At 40.5% G+C, this 22,632-nt stretch overlaps 1 non-coding gene across 1 annotated transcript; it reads left to right on the forward strand.

The window, feature by feature from the left end:
• The first annotated feature begins 22,279 nt into the window (after positions 1-22,279).
• Trnag-gcc (transfer RNA glycine (anticodon GCC)) lies at positions 22,280-22,350 on the forward strand. The gene has a single exon. It is a non-coding gene; the product is annotated as a tRNA-Gly (tRNA).
• The last annotated feature ends 282 nt before the right edge of the window (positions 22,351-22,632 follow it).

The raw sequence follows: 22,632 nt of genomic DNA on the forward strand, positions 1-22,632 counted from the left end.
TTTCTTTCTAAGGAGAGGTCTCTAGAGCATTTCCCAGCATTATGATACCTAGTCAGCAGGGGCAGGGCTGGGGAATGTTTTACATAATTATCAGCTTTATTTTTCTATGTCCTGCAACTGAAATATGTTGTTTTCAATGTAAGATTTTATTATCTGATTCTGATGCCAAGAGCAATGGCGATAGTCTGTGCTGTTTTAAGAGGCCTCCTGGGCTCTCCCTGACCAGTAACTCACAAGGAAGTATCCTATGTCTGTTACTGAGAGATGAGAGATTTTCATTTAATAACCCATGTCTACTAGGGGAATCATTTTCAAGCTATCTGTGGTTTTAATTATATTTTCAATTGTTTTAGAAAGTAGTGGCTTTCCAAAGTTGTTTTTATATATTCTTAGTTTTCATTAACTAATCCCACCCCTTCTGTTAACTGTTGAGGGAAACAATCTACGTCTTCTCAATAATCAAGTATCTATAGACTTTCAACTGGACTCCAGATTCTACCCTAGATACAGCAGAGCACAGGACAGCACTTGTCCACTCTTTCAAGGAGCATACGTTCTAGTGAATAGATAAGTAAATAAATTAGTTAACAAATAAGCAATCAAGATATTTAGAATATGATAAGGAAGGCTAAAACTTGAGAAGAATTTTAAGACCCAACAGACGAGAGAGAGAGAGAGAGAGAGAGAGAGAGAGAGAGAGAGAGAGAGAGAGAGAGAGAGAGAGAGAGAGAGAGATTATAAAAATAGTGCTAGGGATTTTTGCAAGGATGTCAGGTGGCAGCATTTGAGCTCAGGTCCACGTATGACAATTTCAGAGAGTGGAGGAGAGAAGTGCTGTATGCAGAATGAATGAGGTCTGATCACAATGTGCTCAGTGCACACTACAGGAGAATGAAACTAAGCTTAAGTGGAGTCTGCAGAGGGAATGGAGCAAAATAAATGAAAGATAAATTTTGAGGTAGACATACATTTGCTTTTGCTTTTATTTTCGGGAGGCAGTGAGGGTACATACAGTATGCAAATCTTAATTGTAAAGTTAAATGAACATATATATTTTCTTCCTAAAATGCAAAAGATTTCTGATTTCTTTTCTTTTTTACTTGCTATTAATATTCTTTTCATTTCAGCCTTTCTGCTAGGCATGCATGGGTGTGGTCTTCACTGTGGATTTTTTTTTTAAGTGGGGAAGGTTTTTAAAATATTCTGTTTGTACAGCATTCCTATACTTTAAGTACTTGACATATTTTAGTCTCATAGATATTTATCACTATGTTTTATATATATGAACATTTATGCGAGTACACACACACACACACATCCTCTATGTTCAATATAATGTCAGCACACCCTAGAAGTCCTTCCTCTCTCCTGCCAGGTGTGATTCATCCTTGGCACCTGTCTTTCATTCTATATACAGAACTTTTCTCCCAGATTCTTTGTCATTGTCATCAGCCAACCTCAGTTCAAATGCCACCTCCTGAGAGGCTTTCCTACTGCCTTAGCTCAAACTTTCCACAATTATCATGAGACCTTCCGTCTCTATTGTTCAGTTTTGTCTATTTTTTGAACAACATAGAAGTGAGCACAACGTGTGCTTGTTTGTGTTAAAGAGAAATGTGACTACTTCATAGTTTGTCTTACTCTTGATAGATTTTGTACGGTGTCCAATATCAATCTATTGTGAATAAATGTGTTATAAACATACCTGTGCATGCCTTTGATAGACATGTGAACTCAGTTTGAGTTCATTTGTTAGGATTATTTAACAGATGCCACACAACAGTTTTTTAAGGTGTTGGTATTGACATATACTCTTCCTAAAAATGCAAAAGGGTTATAATTTCTTCCCTTCTTTACAAACATTTGCTATCATCATTCATTTTAACTCCATTCTGTTTGGACATGTGGGTATGATTCTCATTGTGGAGATACTGAATGAGTAGACAAGGTTCTTAGTATATTTTTAATACATCCCTACTTCTTTTTTTTTATAAAAGATGTATTTATTTATTCATGTGCATACACTGTAGCTGTCTTCAGACACACCAGAGAAGGCCATCAGATCCCATTACAGATGGTTGTGAGCCATCATGTGATTGCTGGGAATTGAATTCAGGACCTCTGAAAGACCAGTCAGTGCTCTTAACCACTGATCAATCTCTCCAGCCCACATTTCTACATCTTAGAAACTTGATATATTGTTTTCTCATAGAGTTCACCATTAGGTTATTGATTCCATGGTTTGATTTTAAAACTTTAGATTTCAGGCTTCCTGGCTTCCCCTTCTTAATTCCAACACCACATTATTTTCCCTCTGTAATATTCCGACTGCAGTGCAAGGACTCAAGTATGTTGTCATGACATCACAAGTTCATTGTCTTTTGAGAATGCAATATTTCATCATTTATAGGGTGGCCCTATTCCAGGATCAAAGGGAAAATAGAAAACAGGACTTAGAACTTGAAAGAGAAAACTTAAGTGAGCCTCCAGTTTAATGTAGTTTCCATTCATGGAGCCAAAAGGCTGTGTAGTCAATCCACAGAAGGAGTTGCGGAGCGGCGGAGCCTGCTGGTTTCATTACATACTCCCTGTACCACTGCATCAGGGTGTCTAGGATTTTTGCCCTCATGATGAAATTACGGGTGTTATCCTTCATTTCCTGTTTTGGAAACTAGTTTGACGTATGAAAAAAAGGTTAATTGCATATTGTTTTGGTGAATTAGGTTGATAATTTTTCATATCATAATTAAGCTAATTAGAATTCTATTATTTTTCCGGCAGCTTTAATGAGGTCTTCTACTTGGCAAGGAAACTGTGAGTCCAAAAATCATTGCCATTTGTTAAAAGATGGAGAAACCCTGATGACAAGCGGAGTTTCAATTGCATTTCACTTAATAAGATTTATTCGTTAAGCTGATTATATTTTGTTGCCTCAAGTCTGACAAACTTCTAAAGTTGTCCACTTTTCTGCTATGTCTCTGTTGCTCTCTCCACTCCCGCCTCCATCCCTCCTTAGAGAATTTGTGGCGTCTGGGTTAAAATAGGTGGAAACAGTCTCCGTTTCCAGCCACAGCTCCCCAGCTCGGCTGGAATGCTCATCTGCTTGCGATAGAACCTGCGGGTTCGGCCAGCAGTTCTTAAAATAGCTCCTTGGCTTATTAAAAAGAAGTCGACATTTGGGCAGCTCAGGGTTTGCTCTCTGGCTGCTTCTGGCAACTTGCTTTGGGGGGCACTGTTGCTCCAGTTTGGGAGTCACAGCTGTGCTTCAGTGACTGATGGCTCTCTCTTGCACAATCTCGGATCTGCACCCCTTGTCAAGTAATCATTACAAATGTTTCACATAGGAGCAAGCTGGCACTAAGCAAAGGTCTGCCTTTTAAAAGAAGCATGGGCCCGAGGGGTGGGGACCGCGCTGTCCTGGCCATGGTTGCATTTTCCCCTTTGACGGTGTAATTAAGTGCTAATTAACTAAATGAGTGTAAATGTTGAAGGTTGAGATAAATATCTACATCTTCTTAATCTGTTTTCCCCTCGAAGATTTGATAAAGGAAATTTGGATTTAATGGAGGATATCTGTCAATTATTTTTCTAAGATGGCAAATCTGTTTAGAAGAAACTCGGATACACCAGTTTTAATTTCTACAGGACAAGTTAACAGCATATGAATATAGCAAAGGTGCAATAAAATGGGGATGTGATGCTGCAATAATTATGGTAAGGAGGCTTAGTGAAACTACCTTTCGCAAACATCTGCTTTCTGATGTTTTTTTCCCCCATATTCTGCAGATGTTGCTGAACTGATGAAAAATACTGACAGGAGAAAACATTAGCCCATGAAGTCATTTCAATGAATAAAGCAAAGACTAGCTCTTAACTTTCTAAAAAAAAATCTACTTAGAAAAGAACTCTGCTTCCAGAATAGGGAGAAATTACGCCAATAATTGAGAGGGGCCCAGGGCCTTCTAAAAGTGTCAATAGTGATCTGTTGTTGCCAACAGGGAGAAGAGATGCTTTGTGGGGGAGCGGCCACTGTAATAAACGGAAATCTTTGTAACTCCGGCACTTTGCCATTACCTTCCATGGTGGAGATTAGAACCGAGGAGCAGTCATGGGAAGCACTCTTGCGCTTGGCAGCAGAGTGAAAAGCTGCAGTTTCGCCCCCAACCACCCTGCCTATCTTGCTAGCTCAGAGGCTGAGACCAGAAGCAGACAGACAGCTCTTGGGTTGGAGCAAGAGTCTTGGAAAGGAGATGCTGTTTGTGGTTCAGGACAGCCAATACCCTTCCCAGACAGGAAGTGGCACGTCAGACACATGTATGCTGAACGTCCTGGAAAGCGAGAGATGAGCCTGGGAAACTGCATTTAATGGGGTTCAGTTGCACATGAGATTAAAACCCTGAAATAAACGCAAAAGAGCTATTTTGGCCTGTACCCTATTTGGCAGGAGGATTAGGAGCCTGAAATAGTCCTCTGGCTGCCTGGGAACTCTGAATCACTCCCATTATTGATATCACCACTTCAAGTCACAGCATCATGTGTTCAGAAGGCCCCAATTACAACGTACAAGTGTTTTCCTGGTAACCAACCTGCCAGACAAGAAGCACAGCTTATATAAATGTTCTTGTTTAAAAGAAGAAAGAACGAGAGAGAGAGAGAGAGAGAGAGAGAGAGAGACAGACAGACAGACAGACAGACAGACAGAAAAAAGAAAGAAAGAAAGACAGACAGAAAGGAAGGAAGGAAGGAAGGAAGAAAGAAAGAAAGAAAGAAAGAAAGAAAGAAAGAAAGAAAGAAAGAAAGAAAGAAAGGAAGGAAGGAAGGAAGGAAGGAAGGAAGGAAGAAAGAAAGAAAGAGAGAAAGAAAGAAAGGAAGAAGGAAGGAAGGAAGGAAGGAAGGAAGGAAGGAAGGAAGGAAGGAAGGAAGGAAGGAAGGAAGGAAGGAAGGAAGGAAGGCTTCCAAAATAGAAACAGCACTTTTCTGGTTCTTCTCTGAGTTGTCCCTTAATTGCTCACAGCAGTATCATTCTTCTGAGGCAAAAGGACAAATCTGGGCCATGTCTCAGGAAAAACGTTTTATTGTCTACTCTATGAGGCCTGGAGGTCCCTGGAGAGGGATTCTCTCCTGGCCACACAGTCCTTCCGGTTTAGCCTCTCTCCTGCTCTACCGTTTGGCCCAGCGCTGGAGCACGGCATATTTCTTACTGGCTTTGTATAAAGGCTTTGCTTCATCTTTCCTCCTACCCAACCCTTCTTATCTCTGACCTGGCTAATGTCTGATTGTGATTTATCAGCTGTATTTCTCAATGCAGATTGTCAGGTTCAGCTCAATATGACCAGTTCTTGCTCCTTTGGGGGAATCTTGGCCCTAATGTAGAGTGGTATTTAAAGGCTATTTAGACTCACTGGCAATATCATCATAATAACTCTTAACATTATGCCCCTTTTAGTATGAGTGACATAGCTCCTGGGCTGTTTTATTCACTGATCATCTCTTCAGTGCCTTTGGCTAAAAGCAAATGTTGAATCTGCTGTGATAGTGATAAGAGTGAGCAGCAAAGTAGGGTGCTGAGGTTATAGGTAAAGAAATAGATGCTCAAGAAACTAAAGCAATTTATTTAAGATCATGCAGTCAGTGAAACTAGGATTCCACTTACTGTAGAACCTTTGCTCAGGACTTTAGCTGCAAACAAGCAAGCAAGTATTGAAGGTACTACTACAATACCTTCATAAGAGCATAACTAACATGAGCCACACAATGGAAATATCCTTGTGCGGTCCTGTAGATGTGCCAAGAATGGGACAAAGCAGGGAAAATGGAGGTACACAAGAAGGGATGAAACTGGGAGATGACATTTAGAATGGATTTATCCTCAAAAAAAAGTCTTTTGTAAAATGTCAATAGGTATTTTGTTATGAAATGGGTGGCATCGCCCATAAACTTGATAAATATTTAAATATAGTTGTACATTTTAATAAGAGTGTTATCAGAGCATTGATGTGCATCATCAATTCTTAAGACAGAAATCAGATATCCTGTAAGCATTTCACAAACATTAGACATAGGGCCAATTCCCTTCTAGCCAGGAGATCAAATATTGGGCCTTGCTCATGTTACCCAGTGCTCTACTACAGAGCCATTCCTGGCCAAACATATTTTGTGAGGACACAATCTGCAGACAAGCCCAAGAGGGTGGGTTAGTAACTAACAGAGGGGATAGCTGAGAACTGTTAAGATTTTAGGGAGAGGTAGAAGTCATATTTATTTGATCATGTACTTATTGAATCCAAAAATTTAATCATGCAATCCAGTAGGCTTGAAGGCTCTGTAAGGGGTAAACTGGTCTGTGAGATTTCCACATGCAGGATAGGACTGGGTGAGGTGATAGGGAGTAAGATGAGAGGCTGGAGGAGAGCAGGCTTCCAGCTAACCAGTCAGAGTTGTGTGACTCTGGTCAAGTCACCATTCCACCTGCATTTTCCTTCCTTCAAAACAAAGAATGGATTTTATTTTTTACAGATCAAAGTTTAACAGTTCTGTAAATAATAGTTGTAAGTTATAAAAAGAGACAATGGATACATAATGTGGGGAGGGCTTGGAGCACTGATTGGTTTGGCAGTGAATGGGTTCTTTGTTAAATATCACCAGGGAGAAAGGTGGAAAGTCAGTAAGGACTATGATGGCCTTGTGGATACCAGCAGGATGAGGGGTACTTCATATCACTTGTCACATACACAGTGGCTAACTGTGCAAGCAGTAAACAGACATTTCTTGGAAAGTCCATTGGCAAACTGTATTCTGATTTTTAACGACCTCAATTTGATTCTGAGAGGGTACCAATACTAAACTGAAGAGTAAATGAACAGCCAATGGAATGCTTCTAAATAATGTCGATCTTTTGCAAAACATGACAAGCCTCTATTCAGCTGATCCTACTGCCTGATAGGGCACAGAAGTGTCTTGCCCCTGGGGTGTGTCTGCATTCCTATGAGAATGAAACAAAATAGGTGAGAAGCTTCATCCAGGAGAGACAGCAGAAAGTTCAGGCCTGTCTCACCCTGAAATTATAAATCTGTCCTGCGGCAAAGCTCAGTTTTTCCTTCCTGTCTGTAATGTGTTTGATGGCTCAAGAATTGTGCATTGGTGCAAAAAAAGGTCAGTACCAGAATCTTTCAAACTCTTTTTGCTGATCAAGAAGCTGTGGAACTCTGACTTTCTGGACTGAGAGGCCCAGCAGCTTGCCAGCTAGAACCAGTTTCCCTCTTCTCACACTTTGTGATTTGTCTCCCTAGAAGGACAGAACCAAATTCCATTTGTTTTTTGTTTTTATTTCTTAATTCTTTAAAAATGTGCAGGAGGATTTTGCCTGCTTCCATGCCCGCGTGCCATGTACATGCCTGGTGCCGGTGGAGGCCAGATGTGGGTGTGAGAGACTCTAGAACTGGAGTTACAGATGGTGAGCTATTATGTGGGTGCTGGGAATTGACCCCAGGTCCTCTGGAAGACCAGTGATACTATTATCCACTGAGATGTCTCCCCAGCCACTAAACCCCACTTAATAGTCTCCTGTGCTTTCTACTGTTATGCATGTAGATGCTTTACAGAAATGGATGAAGTGAATGATAATCAGTAAAATGCAGGACAAAGCCTAGCCTCTTCTAGGCCAAGCCAAGCTACCCTGCTCCCTGTTGTCTCAATTTGTATCTGTCACCTCTCCTTCAGCATCTCAATGTTCCTGGTGGCAATTGACTGAAGGACAGCACACATCACTCTTCCTTTTTGCCCAATGACGTAAATCTGTCCCTATAAAACTTGGCCCTCTAGGCTTAGATTTTTCTAGCCCACCACCCAGCAGAAGCAGTGGAAAGGAAAGGTTAGTAGGGCAAAGGGGTGGGGGGAGCGTGGACCTCTTTAGAAATAGTTCTTTGAAGGGATTCCAGTCTTTGTTGTCAGGATATCAGCAGTTCAGTTCACATGACTCAGCAGTGGTAACTCCATCCACTCACAAACACCATTCATGAATCAGCAATAACAGTTCAATCCAGAAGAAACTGCAAAGCTTTGCAAATTGACCTGAGTCAGTGGAAGTTACAAGAAGCCACCTGAATATCACAAGAAGTTCTTTGGTGCTTTGCTCTCTATGAAGTCACCACAAGCAATGATCAGCAAAGAGGGGAAGGTGAACCAATGACACAGCATCATCAGTAAAGACAAGCAAAGAGTGGCAAGGCAGACCAATACCAGAGCATTGTCCACTGTTTGTTGGGTTATATGTATACTCTTTCCAAACGTCACCTGTCCTCTCAAACATGTGCTCCAGCAAAACATCACATGCTCTTTCACCAGGCAACTTCCAGCAACAAAACATTTTCTCATGTGTCTGCAGCATAGCTTCCTCTCATAAGACAGTTTTCAGAACAACATCTCATGGCACAACTGAGTCTCCAATGAAGCCAGAAATTTCTATTACAAGGACTATTTTTAGAAATTACAGATAAAAGCAATAAACAGGGCTGAGTGTGTTGGTACCCACCTATAGTTCCAAAACTTGGGGAACATTGAGGGAAGGATTATTGTAATTTTAAGGCTGGGATTGGCTATACAGTGAAAAACCTGTTGTTATAAGCAGACAAATGAAAGAAACAAAAAGAGGGGGAAAGAAACAGCTGGCTCTGTTGTGACAGTTTCCAGTGATTGTAACTTCCTCTGCTTCTCCTGTCTTCTGAGCTACCCACTGAGCCTCATGCAGCCATTGGGATGCCTGGCCATGTGTATATATCGTGCCATGGCATAGATTCATAGAAAAGGTATTTTATCAAAGAAAAGATGAAACAAAGAGTCATGCATTTTATTGTTATAAAAGAATTGGTGGGGACATGGCAAGGGACCGGGCGGCGGCGGCGGCGGTAGCAGTGGCTGCTCCAGCTGAAGGGCCATCAGCAGTGGAACCAAGGCGACACAGGGTCCAGTTAGGCCCTGCGCCCACGACCACTGACCTTCGCTGACCAGCCGGGCGGCAAGCAACTGCGGTTCTGCGGAGCCTTTCGCTGCACGGAAGCCACTTCAGAACTCGGCTGCCCGCCAGTCAGGAGAGACTCACCGCCATCTTGATTCCGGGCTCCAGAGATCGGTCAAACTGAGGTACACAAACATAATCCTAGGCCCAACACCGCAGGGGTCTGAGCCAGACGGGCGTTGGCCTGCACCCAGGCCCTGGGCTGTTCGAGTGGCCATCGGGGCGCCAACCCAGCCAGGAGTTTTTTTTGCCCCGGCCGGCGCACGTGCCGCCATTTTGCCTACAGGAGCCAGAGTGCTCGGGAGGGCAGAGACTGCTAACAAGCGTAGCCTGAGGCTAACAAAACGGGGGTCTAGGCCCCAAAAGGCACAGGACTGACCCCAAGAACTGGGCGGCTTGGTGGGCCATCTGTGTGTCAACCAGCCCAGGAGGTTATTAGCACAACAGACTCTCCCGGTGCTTTCGCGGAGCGCGGACGCGCACGCCCGCCATCCGGGTCACCTGGCGGACCCAAATAACAGACATAGCCCTAGGGGAACTTTGCTCGGACCTTGGCCTCCCAGGCGTTTGCCTGGACTCAGGGCCCAGGCGACAAGGCTAACCTAGTGTGCGCCAGCCCGGTTGGGGAAATCGGCTGCCCAGCGGAGTGAGCGGAGCACAGGGGAGGTCACAGCAACATTCACCTTCGGAGCTCCCTGGGGGTGCACACGGGTTCCACCTGGTCCACAGACACAATCTGGGGCAAGGCCTCAGGCAGAAGCCCCCAGCTCAAATCTCTCCGCTTCAGATCAGCCTGGGTGGCCGCCACATCTCCAGGTCCCTCAAGAGGCTAGTGGGGGCTTCCGGGCGGCCAGCTGGGAAAAGTCGGTGTGCTCCGATAAATCCTGCGGGCCCCAGCGGGAGCCTTCAGGTGCCTGCTTTGGGATCTGAACAGCCTGGAAAACAGCACCCTGTCTACAGGCAGTGCAGAGTGTAAGCTGTGCACCAGAGGCCAACGGGGAAGGGGCAGCTTGCACTGGTGAGTCCAGCACTGACAAGACCAAGTAACACCAGTGAGAGCTAGATGGCAAAAGGCAAACGCAGAAACGTCACTAACAGAAATCAAGGCAATATGGCAACATCTGAACCAAATTCTCCTCTACCAGCAAGTCCTGGATACCCCATCACACCAGTAAAACAAGATTTGGATTTAAAATCACTGGTCATGATGCTGGTACAGGAACACATGAAGGTCATTGAGGAGAAAATGGATCAAAAGTTAGAAGCCCTTGCAAGGGAAACACAAAAATCATTGAAAGAAATCCAGGAGAATACAAAAGCCAACAAGGAGGAAATGCAAAAAACACTTAAAGAAATACAGGAGAACTTTGCTCAACAGGCTGAGGTCATGAAAGACGAAACACAAAAATCTCTTAAAGAAATACAGGAGAACTTTGGTCAACAGGCTGAGCTCATGAAAGAGGAAACACAAAAATCTCTTAAAGAATTACAGGAAAACACAAACATGCAAGGGAAGGAGCTAAGCAAAACCATCCAGGATCTAAAATCAGAAGTAGAAACAACTAAGAAAACTCAAAGGGAGACAACTTTGGAGATAGAAAGCCTTGGGAAGAAATCAGGGGACAGAGATGCAAATATCAACAACAGAATACAAGAGATAGAAGAAAGAATCTCAGATGCTGAAGATTCCATAGAAACCATGGACTCAACAGTTAAAGAAAATGCAAAGTGCAAAAAGCTTGTAACCCAAAATATCCAGGAAATCCAGGACACAATGAGAAGACCAAACCTAAGGATTATAGGCATAGATGAGAGTGAAGATTTACAACTTAAAGGGCCAGCAAATATCTTCAATAAAATTATGGAAGAAAACTTCCCTAACCTAAAGAGAGAGATGCCCATGAATATACAAGAAGCCTACAGAACTCCAAACAGACTGGACCAGAACAGAAATACTTCCCGTCACATAATAATCAAAACACCAAATGTTCTAAACAAAGAAAGAATACTAAAGGCAGTAAGAGAAAAAGGCCAAGTAACATATAAAGGAAGACCTATCAGAATCACAGCAGACTTTTCACCTGAGACTATGAAGGCTAGAAGGTCCTGGGCAGATCTCATGCAGACTCTAAGAGAACACAAATGCCAACCAAAACTACTATATCCAGCAAAACTCTCAATCACCATAGATGGAGAAACTAAGATATTTCACGACAAAACCAAGTTCACCCAATATCTATCCACAAACCCAGCCCTAAAAAGGATAATAGGAGGACAACACCAATACAAGGAGGGAAACTCCACCCTGAAAAAAGCAAGATAGTAACCTTTCATCAAACCCAAATAAGTTAAGCAATCAAATTTAAAAAATAACGTCAAAAATGATAGGAAGTAACAATCACTATTCCTTAATATCTCTTAACATCAATGGACTCAATGCCCCAATAAAAAGACACAGACTAACTGACTGGATACGTAAACAGGACCCTACATTTTGCTGCTTACAGGAAACACACCTAAGGGTCAAAGACAAACACTACCTTAGAGTAAAAGGCTGGAAGACAATTTTACAAGCAAATGGTCTCAGGAAACAAGCTGGAGTAGCCATTTTAATATCAGATAAAATTGACTTTCAACCCAAAGTCATCAAAAGAGACTCTGAGGGACACTTCTTGCTGGTCAAAGGAAAAATACAACAAGAAGAACTCTCAATCCTGAACATCTATGCTCCAAATGCAAGGGCACCCTCTTTCATAAAAGAAACTTTATTAAAACTCAAAGCACACATTGCACCTAACACAATAATTGTTGGTGACTTCAACACTGCACTTTCCTCAATGGACCGATCAGGAAAACAGAAACTAAACAAGGACACAATGAAACTAATTGAAGCTTTGGACCAATTAGATTTAACTGATATATATAGAACATTCTATCCTAAAACAAAAGAATATACCTTTTTTTCAGCACCTCATGGTACCTTCTCCAAAATCGACCATATAATTGGTCACAAGACAGACCTCAACAAATATAAAAAGATAGAACTAATCCCATGCCTCCTATCTGATCACTATGGAATAAAAGTGGTCTTCAATAGCAACAGAAACAACAGAAAACCCACAAACACGTGGAGATTGAACAATACTCTACTCAATGACACCTTGGTCAAGGAAGAAATAAAGAAAGAAATTAAAGACTTTTTAGAACACAATGAAAATGAAAACACAACATACCCAAATCTATGGGACACAATGAAAGCAGTGCTAAGAGGAAAACTCATAGCCCTGAGTGCCTCCAAAAAGAAAATGGAGAGAGCATACATTACCAACTTAATGACACACCTGAAAGCCCTAGAACAAAAAGAAGCTATTTCACCCAGGAGGAGTAGAAGGCAGGAAATCATCAAACTCAGGGCCGAAATCAATCAAGTAGAAACAAAGAGAACCATACAAAAAATCAACAAAACTAGGAGCTGGTTCTTTGAGAAAATCAACAAGATAGATAAACCCTTAGCCAGACTGACCAAAGGGCACAGAGAAAGTATCCAAATTAACAAACTTAGAAATGAAAAGGGAGACATAACAACGGAAACTGAGGAAATCCAAAAAATCATCAGATCCTACTACAAGAGCCTGTACTCAACACAACTGGAGAATCTGGAGGAAATGGACAATTTCCTTGACAGATACCAAATACCAAAATTAAATCAGGACCAACTAGACCATCTAAACAGTCCCATAAAGCCTAAAGAAATAGAAGGAGTCATAGAAAGTCTTCCAACCAAAAAAAGCACAGGACCAGATGGTTTCAGTGCAGAATTCTACCAGACCTTCAAAGAAGAGTTAACACCAATACTCTTCAAACTATTCCACAAAATAGAAACAGAAGGAACACTACCCAATTCCTTCTACGAAGCCACAATTACGCTGATACCAAAGCCACACAAAGATCCAACAAAGAAAGAGAACTTCAGACCAATTTCCCTTATGAACATCGATGCAAAAATACTCAACAAAATTCTTGCCAACCGAATCCAAGAACACATCAAAACGATCATCCACCATGATCAAGTAGGCTTTATCCCGGGAATGCAGGGTTGGTTCAATATACGGAAATCCATCAATACAATCCACTACATAAACAAACTCAAAGAACAAAATCATATGGTCATTTCATTGGATGCTGAAAAAGCATTTGACAAAATTCAGCATCCTTTCATGCTTAAAGTCTTGGAGAGAACAGGAATTCAAGGCCCATACCTAAACATAGTAAAAGCAATATACAGCAAACCGGTAGCCAGCATCAAACTAAACGGAGAGAAACTTGAAGCAATCCCACTGAAATCAGGGACCAGACAAGGCTGCCCCCTTTCTCCTTATCTTTTCAATATTGTACTTGAGGTACTAGCTCGGGCAATTCGACAACATAAGGAGGTCAAAGGGATACAAATTGGAAAGGAGGAAGTCAAACTATCATTATTTGCAGACGACATGATCGTCTACCTAAGTGACCCAAAGAACTCCACTAGAGAGCTCCTACAGCTGATAAACAACTTCAGCAAAGTGGCAGGTTACAAAATCAACTCAAGCAAATCAGTGGCCTTCCTATACTCAAAGGATAAGCAGGCTGAGAAAGAAATTAGGGAAATGACCCCCTTCACAATAGCCACAAACAGTATAAAGTATCTTGGGGTGACTCTTACCAAACATGCGAAAGATCTGTATGGCAAGAACTTCAAGACTCTGAAGAAGGAAATGGAAGAAGACCTCAAAAAATGGGAAAACCTCCCATGCTCATGGATCGGTAGAATCAATATAGTTAAAATGGCCATTTTGCCTAAAGCACTATACAGATTCAATGCAATACCCATCAAAATCCCAACTCAATTCTTCACAGAGTTAGAAAGAGCAATTATCAAATTCATCTGGAACAACAAAAAACCCAGGATAGCTAAAACTATTCTCAGCAACAAAAGAAAATCTGGGGGAATCAGTATCCCTGACCTCAAGCAATACTACAGAGCAATAGTGTTAAAAACTGCATGGTATTGGTACAGTGACAGGCAGGAGGATCAATGGAACAGGATTGAAGATCCAGAAATGAACCCACACACCTATGGCCACTTGATCCTCGACAAAGAGGCTGAAAACATCCAATGGAAAAAAGATAGCCTTTTCAACAAATGGTGCTGGTTCAACTGGAGGTCAGCATGCAGAAGAATGCGAATTGATCCATCCTTGTCTCCTTGTACTAAGCTCAAATCCAAATGGATCAAGGACCTCCACATAAAGCCAGACACTCTGAAGCTAATAGAAAAGAAACTGGGGAAGACCCTTGAGGACATCGGTACAGGGAGAAAGTTTCTGAACAGAACACCAATGGCGTATGCTCTAAGAGCAAGAATTGACAAATGGGACCTCATAAGGTTACAGAGTTTCTGTAAGGCAAAGGACACCGTCAAGAGGACAGATCGGCAACCAACAAATTGGGAAAAGATCTTCACCAATCCTACATCAGATAGAGGGCTAATATCCAATATATATAAAGAACTCAAGAAGTTAGACTCCAGAAAACCGAACAACCCTATTAAAAAATGGGGTACAGAGTTAAACAAAGAATTCTCACCTGAAGAACTTCGGATGGCGGAGAAGCATCTTAAAAAATGCTCCACTTCATTAGTCATTAGGGAAATGCAAATCAAAACAACCCTGAGATTTCATCTTACACCAGTCAGAATGGCTAAGATTAAAAATTCAGGAGACAGCAGGTGTTGGAGAGGGTGCGGAGAAAGAGGAACACTCCTCCACTGCTGGTGGGGTTGCAAATTGGTACAACCACTCTGGAAAGCAGTCTGGCGGTTCCTCCGAAAACTGGGCACCTCACTTCCAGAAGATCCTGCTATACCACTCCTGGGCATATACCCAGAGGATTCCCCACCATGTAATAAGGATACATGCTCTACTATGTTCATAGCAGCCCTATTTATAATTGCCAGATGCTGGAAAGAACCCAGGTATCCCTCAACAGAAGAGTGGATACAAAAAATGTGGTATATCTACACAATGGAGTACTATTCAGCCATTAGAAACAATGAATTCATGAAATTCTTAGGCAAATGGATGGAGCTAGAGAACATCATACTAAGTGAGGTAACCCAGACTCAAAAGGTGAATCATGGTATGCACTCACTAATAAGTGGTTATTAACCTAGAAAACTGGAATACCCAAAACATAATCCACACATCAAATGAGATACAAGAAGAAAGCAGGAGTGGTCCCTGGTTCTGGAAAGACTCAGTGAAGCAGTATTTGGCAAAACCAGAACGGGGAACTGGGAAGGGGTGGGAGGGAGGACAGGGGAAGAGAAGGGGGCTTACGGGACTTTCGGGGAGTGGGGGGGGCTAGAAAAGGGGAAATCATTTGAAATGTAAATAAATTATATCAAATAAAAAAAAAAGACAAAAAAAAAAAAAAAAAAAAAAAAAAATAAAAGAATTGGTGGGAAAATGATGGACTATGAACTAAAGTGTTTAAAAGGTTGTTTTGTTTCAAAAATGAAGCTTTATGGAAATACAGTTGACCATGTTTATGTATTCTCTGCCTTCAGGTAACCATAGCATATTGAAGTATTACCACATATAATGCTCAGGCCTTGAAGTAGAAGGTGTGGACCTTCATAGGAATCATTTATTCATCGGTGTTTCAGAAGATGCCACTGTGAGAGAGCATGCCACAAAAACAAAACAAAACAAGACAAAACAAAACCAAGCAAAACAAAACTATTGCCCTGCTTCTGTCTCACTGAAAATCCCCCCAGGGACAGCTCAGTTCAGCTCTCCCTACTGTTCACAGAAACACCTTGAGGGAATTTGTGCCTATAGACCTTCTGTCTTCCCTAGGGGGAATGAAGAGGAGGCTAATGGAGATCCTAGAATCTCTGGTTGTTTTACAAAGAGTCATCTTCTTACAGCTGAACCGGCTTATCCTGAAGAGGGGGCTTACAGCACAGTTAGCTCCTGGCTTTGTAATCTTTACGTGTTCTTCTGAGTCTAGAATGCTCCTTTGTACTTTTTTTCTCTCTGTTGTCTTTTTTTAAAAAAATACATGGTCTTTCCAGGTAATCCTACTTTCTTGTCGGTCACCATGATGACCAGACTGGCCTCTGTCTCACACAGATGCACCTGCTTCTATCTCCTGAGCACTGAGATAAAAGTGTGGACCACCACACCCAGTGTGCCAGTGTGTATTCTTACACAGAGAAGACACTTACTCTATCCACACAAATTTCAGGTAGGAAATTTCTCAGTGTTCCTGAGAAGGGACACCCTTCTTAAGGCTTTTGCCTCCTAACCCAACCTGGTCATAATCTCTTTAGAACATTTTTTCCTTCCTTTTTCTGTTTACCATGCATTTTCTAGTAGAACTAATATCACTCACTAGATATCAACACTTTGAAAGCAGTGTATCAACACTTTCAAAGCAAAAGACAAACAACCAGGGCATGACTGGCTGACATTTAGGTATCTTTACAGCTTTAGGGCGTTAAACCCTAAGAATTGTTGGACAATAAAAATGGGACCTCAATTTTAAATAAAATTGGGGGTAATGATTCATTATTGTATTTTCTTTTTTTTAACACAATTGTATATGCTTTTGAATTATCAGATTAGTAGAAACACTAAGGTGGTGTTTCATTTCATTAAGGTATTTAGAACAGAGGAGCAAAGAAACAGAGGGGGAGAGGAAAAGAAAGACAACTCTGGGATGGTCCTGAAAAGGCTCATCTTTCTCTGAGATATTAAGTGGTTCCCAAAATTGAACAAGTATCTAATGAAATATTAAAGGTGAGGGACCTTGAAAAGCTCCAGGTGAGCTTGCTTTTTTTTAACTACCTGGTGATTTTTGTTTTATCTTTTAATTTACTTCTGTGCAAAAGTTAATGTTCTTTTGCTGAAACACCTGAGCTTCTCTCTTCTGTCCCACTCTTCCTTATGGGTCACTTCCAAACAGAAGGAGATGTTATTAACTGGATGTATAACAAAGACATACAAGGAAGACTCAAGATCATCTTAGGCCAAGAGATGTCCAATGTACACAATCTTAAGCAAGGATTGATTCTGCACCTTGACTGACCCATATGAAGTTCTTAAATTCATCATATAAAGCAAAATGATGTACCAAAAAATAGTTCCATAAAGCCAAATTAGACTTTTGGTCTCATGTTGATACAATTATGTTTTTGATTAATTTCTGTGACCTTTACAGATCATGTCTATAATAGAAGGGAACCCATGAGGAAGACGAAGACAGAAGAGCAGAAATTTGGATACTATATTAAAGGACATTAACTTTCTCAAGAAAGTGAATTCAAAGACAAAATACAAATTGCCAGGTCAGTTAATATTCAGGTTACTGAGGACTTGTTGGAGCATATAAAAAACAAGTTTTAGACTGGTAGGTTAGCTTAACAGGTAAAGGAGCTTGCTACCAAGCTTGATGACCTGGGTTTTAATCATTAAAACTCACGTGGTAGCAGGAAAGAACTGATTCTCTGATCTCCACATATGGTGCCATAGCACAAGCACACGCCCTCCATCCTACCAAATAAATAAATATGCAAATAAATGCAAATTTAAACATTTTTAAATGAGCAAGTTCAGAAAGTGGTTTCGTTTGAATTGTCACTCAAAGGAAATATCTGCATGGGCTTTATGCCTTCTTACCAATTTATCCTGTGAGGGATAGATGTGCTTGGTTTTACTGTGCATATAAACCAAGGAGGCAATTCTAATTTGCTCAGCAGTATCTAATACAGTTCACTTTCAAAAAGTCAGCAGTGGTGGAAATCGCCTTCAAATACTGTTTTTGTATTATCATAGATTTTTGAAAAGTGATAAGGAGACTATTTGTAGAGAAAACACTAGCCCAGGAAGAAAGCCCCAGGTTTGGCCTGTTTTGTTTTGAAAGGGGCTTTCAGTTGAGCATGACAAGCAAGATAACCAGACAAATGATTCATCAACCTTGTAACTCAGCAGGTGCATAGCTGTGCACCCAGCCAAGCAAACGTTCATGGCTCGCTTCAAACTGTGAGTTTCTCTGTGTGGCAAGAACAAGAGAGGAAGGCTAGGCTCTCAGTCTTCCTCTTATCTGTGCATTCCACATCCTTCTATTCAGTTCAACTCAGGACAACTTCATTAAACACTCATTTGTGACTAAGAAATGATCCTGGCTGCTGGTGGGAACAAGAGTGTGGGTGTGTAAAGAAAAAGAATAAATGAAAAAAAATAGATTGTTTTTGAGTCAAGGAATTTGGTGTAATTAGAACATCTAGTTTCACCTCATGTAAAAACAAAACAAAACAAAAAACTTCAACTAAAAGACATATCATATCTAAAAATCAAAGAGACAGAACATAACAGTAAATGAAAATAAATTATCTGAATTGAAATTGTATTCAGTAACTATGTAGGAATAAATGTATGCATAAAGCTGACTTGCTCACAATATTAAAAAACTACATGCTCAAATGCCAATTCTAGATATCTCTGAATATAGAATTATTACTAAACATTTTCTTTATTTACAAAATTTGGCTTCTTTTATCTCTCTTGCATTGAACAAAGTTTACTTTCAACAGGAGAAGTATTTCAAACTCATCAGGGAAATAGCATCTATAGACCTAGCTCTTCACAGGAGAGAAACTTTTCTCACAGAAAGAACTTTCTCACAGTTCCAGGGCATAAAGCAACACATCTATCTCTCTTGGCTACTGTTTAATGTTTCCTATTTACCTGCTACAGAAAAAGGCAGAGAAAACTTGAAGTTTGTCTTTCTATGGTTTGGACAAACTGTGAATAATGAATTTTCTTTTTCAAACTGTTTCCTAACATATCTGAACATACAGCTGGTTAGTGAATCGACATGTGCCTAGTAACAGCTTTGGCACACAAGGCAGGAGGCGAATTTGCTAAGTGCAAAGTTACCCCCAGATTTAGGGAATTTTTCTATGGTTCTCTTATCCTTGGGTGTTCTGTCACCCATCTGTCAATCTTTACTAAGAAAATGGTAAAAGGGGGATTTTTAGATTTTGACTTGCTATAATTTGTAAAGAATACTCAACTCCAAATACTTGCATGTTTGGAGAGTGTCTGATAAAAGAACTCATGGTCTGAACTTTGGTTTCTTTTGCGCTCTTTGTGAAAACTTGTAAAGAGGGTTCATTGAAACCTCTGCCATTTGAGGGCTGCGTCAAGGTATTCGCTGAGCCGTTGTTTATGTGACATTGAAGCTTGGTTCGTTCAGCACGGTGCTCATTCAGCTTACTCTTTCGTATAGCCTGTTTCGGGGAAGGAGGGGCTTGATTTTTCTTTTTTTTTCTTTTGGATTCATCTTTATTTCCATGCTTGAAAGCCATTTGAAAACATGAGATGGGAAATACCAGCTAAAGTGAAACAAACAATATCTGCTGCCAAGGAAGACATTAATACTGTTTGGGTAATAGATTAATTGCAGAAGTAAGATTAAGATTCTTGGAAAATTTGTCTTCCTGTATTTTAATTCCTGCATTTTACTTTGTGTACTCTTAAAAATAGTTTTATAAAATGTATTTAATAAAACATATAAGCAGATCATGTTACAAACATGAACATTTTCCAAAGCCAAATATACTATGTAATTTCAATGTCCCCTAGTCAAAATCTACTTAAAAAGTGTGCACTCAAAATTAATGAAACCATTTTTACGTGTCATTTTGTAATTAGTGTGTGTTTATGATGACTTGTCAGAAGTTGAAACTTTGGTGGCAAGTATAATGAACCAGCAGGAGATTTACCTGCATGGGTATCCTCTGGGCTCCAAAAGTAAGAAATAAATGCTGTCTCTGACCCAACATGATTGTCTCTAGAAGAATTTTCACAGAAGTATGCAGGATGCCTGCTTCATGGTGGGTAGTGGCCTTATGGGGAAATAATATCAGGAAATGATTCCATTCCTGCAAGGTGAGGATAAGGGTTGCTTACATTATATTGTATGCTAGTCAACACTGCTTAATGTTGCAGCATCCCAAAATGTGTAAGAAGAATATGCCCGTTGGTGATACCTGCTTGGGGCAAGGGTCTCAGCATGATCTGAATGACTTCTGTGCATGAGTTATTCTGTCAAGCTTGGATCACTTATGAATTAATATCAATTATCTCAGAACTGAACTCATGCAACATCTACTTAAGCCAAGAAAAGCTAAGCTGAAGGAACACTAAATGCCCATTTAAGCATTCATCCTAGCAAAAGCTATAGAAAATTATTTTAAATGGTAGGAACATACTTGCACAACCACTTCCAGACATAGATTCACAACCTAAACCAGTACCTGGTCAAAAAATCCACAGCCTCAGCCAAAGCCAAATCTGAAGTAGGAGCCAGAAACAATAAAAAAAATAATAATTGCCAGAGACCAGAGCTAGTCCCAGAAGCAGATCCATAAGTCTTCATAAGCAGAAAAGGCAGGAAAGTGACCAGGAACCACAGAGGAACTTCAAACTACAAGATAGTTTTCTAGGAGCTGGGATAGGAATATTAGACACAACAGAAGGAACCACAAAATTATGGGCATACACCTGGAAGACGGTAATCTAATCTCAAGAGAGTTCTAAGGATATAGGTTGGCTGATGCCATGAACAACCAGCCTAATAGAGGAAAATGGTATTTCAGTCATATGACAACTTGGTCTCTTTAGAACCCTGCAAATGCTCCCACTGAAAAAAGAACGATGATTAAAAAAAAAAGAAGAAGAACCAAGAACCCCACAACAGTTCAATTCTTGATGCATACCTTCCAGTGGAAAACACTGGTAACATAAAAAACTTAAAGAGCTCCACTTCACTAAAAATTCTAGTTCCAGATAAGTACCCCACATTAGAAAGAACTAGGCAAAATTTAAAAGAATGAATGTAAACATGAATAAACATCTGAACAAGATAAGGTAGTCAATATAGGATATAAAAGTAGTTTAGGTATATGGGAATAGGACCAAGATGGGGGGTAGAGGTGACTGAGTCCTATGCCAAATTCCAGGAATTCAGACTCTGGGACCAGCACCAGGATGCAGATATGAGTTTATTGCCCGGTACATAAGCTTACATACAGAGTTTGAGCCAACCCCAAGCCCTTAAATCCTTGGCCAACCGTATCTCACCACACCATCAGTGTGCTCCAATGAAAGCCCTGCCTGATGAGGTAACTCAGAAGAAACTGGGGGAGAATTTTCTTCTGTAAGGACTTCTGTGAAGATGGGGAAGCAGCCACCATCCAAGACTTAGTTTCTTTTTGCTGTCTCACCGATGTTCCAGGAACTGTACATCAGATGTAATGCCCTGTATATCAGATCAAGACTCCTCAGGGAGTTTCAGGGACCTCACTCTCAATCTCACTTTTTCCTTCGCAAAGTTGACTTCTATATCACCCACATAGAAATGCTGAAGAAAACACATTCTGACATGCTAGAGGTAAATGAATTAAATTAAATGAATCAGATAAAAAGATCAAAAAATGGAATACATGGAAGGTAACATATCAGGGGTTAAAGACCAGGTGGAATTTTCATATCTAATTAAGTACACTGACAAATTTTATATAATATATATATGTATATGCCAGAAAATGAAAAACAGCTGTGATAGTGTGAGAACATCAAATTTATGAATTATGTTTATAGAACTCCTTAATAAAAGCATATAAAATATTACCAATGTAACCTTAGCAGAAAAGTTTCCATCTCTAGGAAAAAAAGGTCTTTGCCAGTACAAGAAAGCATATAGAATATATAAGCAGGATTAGAAAAATCACTACTCTCATTATTTTATATTTGGAATACTAAATATACTAGGCAAAATATATTAAAAGTTTTTAGAAAGAAATATTAATTCACACATATATTCTCAGGCCCATAAAATAGTGCCTAACACTCTAAATAAAAATTTAAACAAAAGAAGGGCTTGCAATATTGTACATCAATTTCTGAAGTCTACAACTATGAAACCAGACTAATATACCCAGCAAAACTATTTGTCACAATTGAGGGAGAAAAAAACATTCCACGATGAAATCAGACTAGAGGAATTTATAAACATGATCATTACACTATTTTTACAGATGATATTGAAGGAATTCTTCAGACTGAAGAGAATAATAAACACATAAAGCAGACTATATATAAAAGAACAACAAATGCTAGAACAACAGATAGATGAAGATTAAGAAAAGATCAGCCTGCACTGGTGGTTCAGTGGTAGAATTCTCGCCTGCCACGCAGGAGGCCTGGGTTCGATTCCTGGCCAATGCACACTGATAACTTTCTTATTGATAGAGACCATCATACTAAGTGAGGTAACCCAGTCTCAAAAGATCAATCATGGTATGCACTCACTAATAAGTGGATATTAGCCTGGAAAACGAATACCCAAAACATAAACCACACATCAAATGAGGTACAAGAAGAACGGAGGAGTGGCCCCTGGTTCTGGAAAGACTCAGTGTAGCAGTATAAGGCAAAACCAGAACAGGGAAGTGGGAAGGGGTAGGTGGGAGAACAGGGGAGGGGAGGGGGCTTATGTGACTTTCGGGG

Source organism: Apodemus sylvaticus, chromosome 11 (assembly GCF_947179515.1).
Source record: "Apodemus sylvaticus chromosome 11, mApoSyl1.1, whole genome shotgun sequence".
In the NCBI taxonomy this organism is placed as follows: domain Eukaryota; kingdom Metazoa; phylum Chordata; class Mammalia; order Rodentia; family Muridae; genus Apodemus; species Apodemus sylvaticus.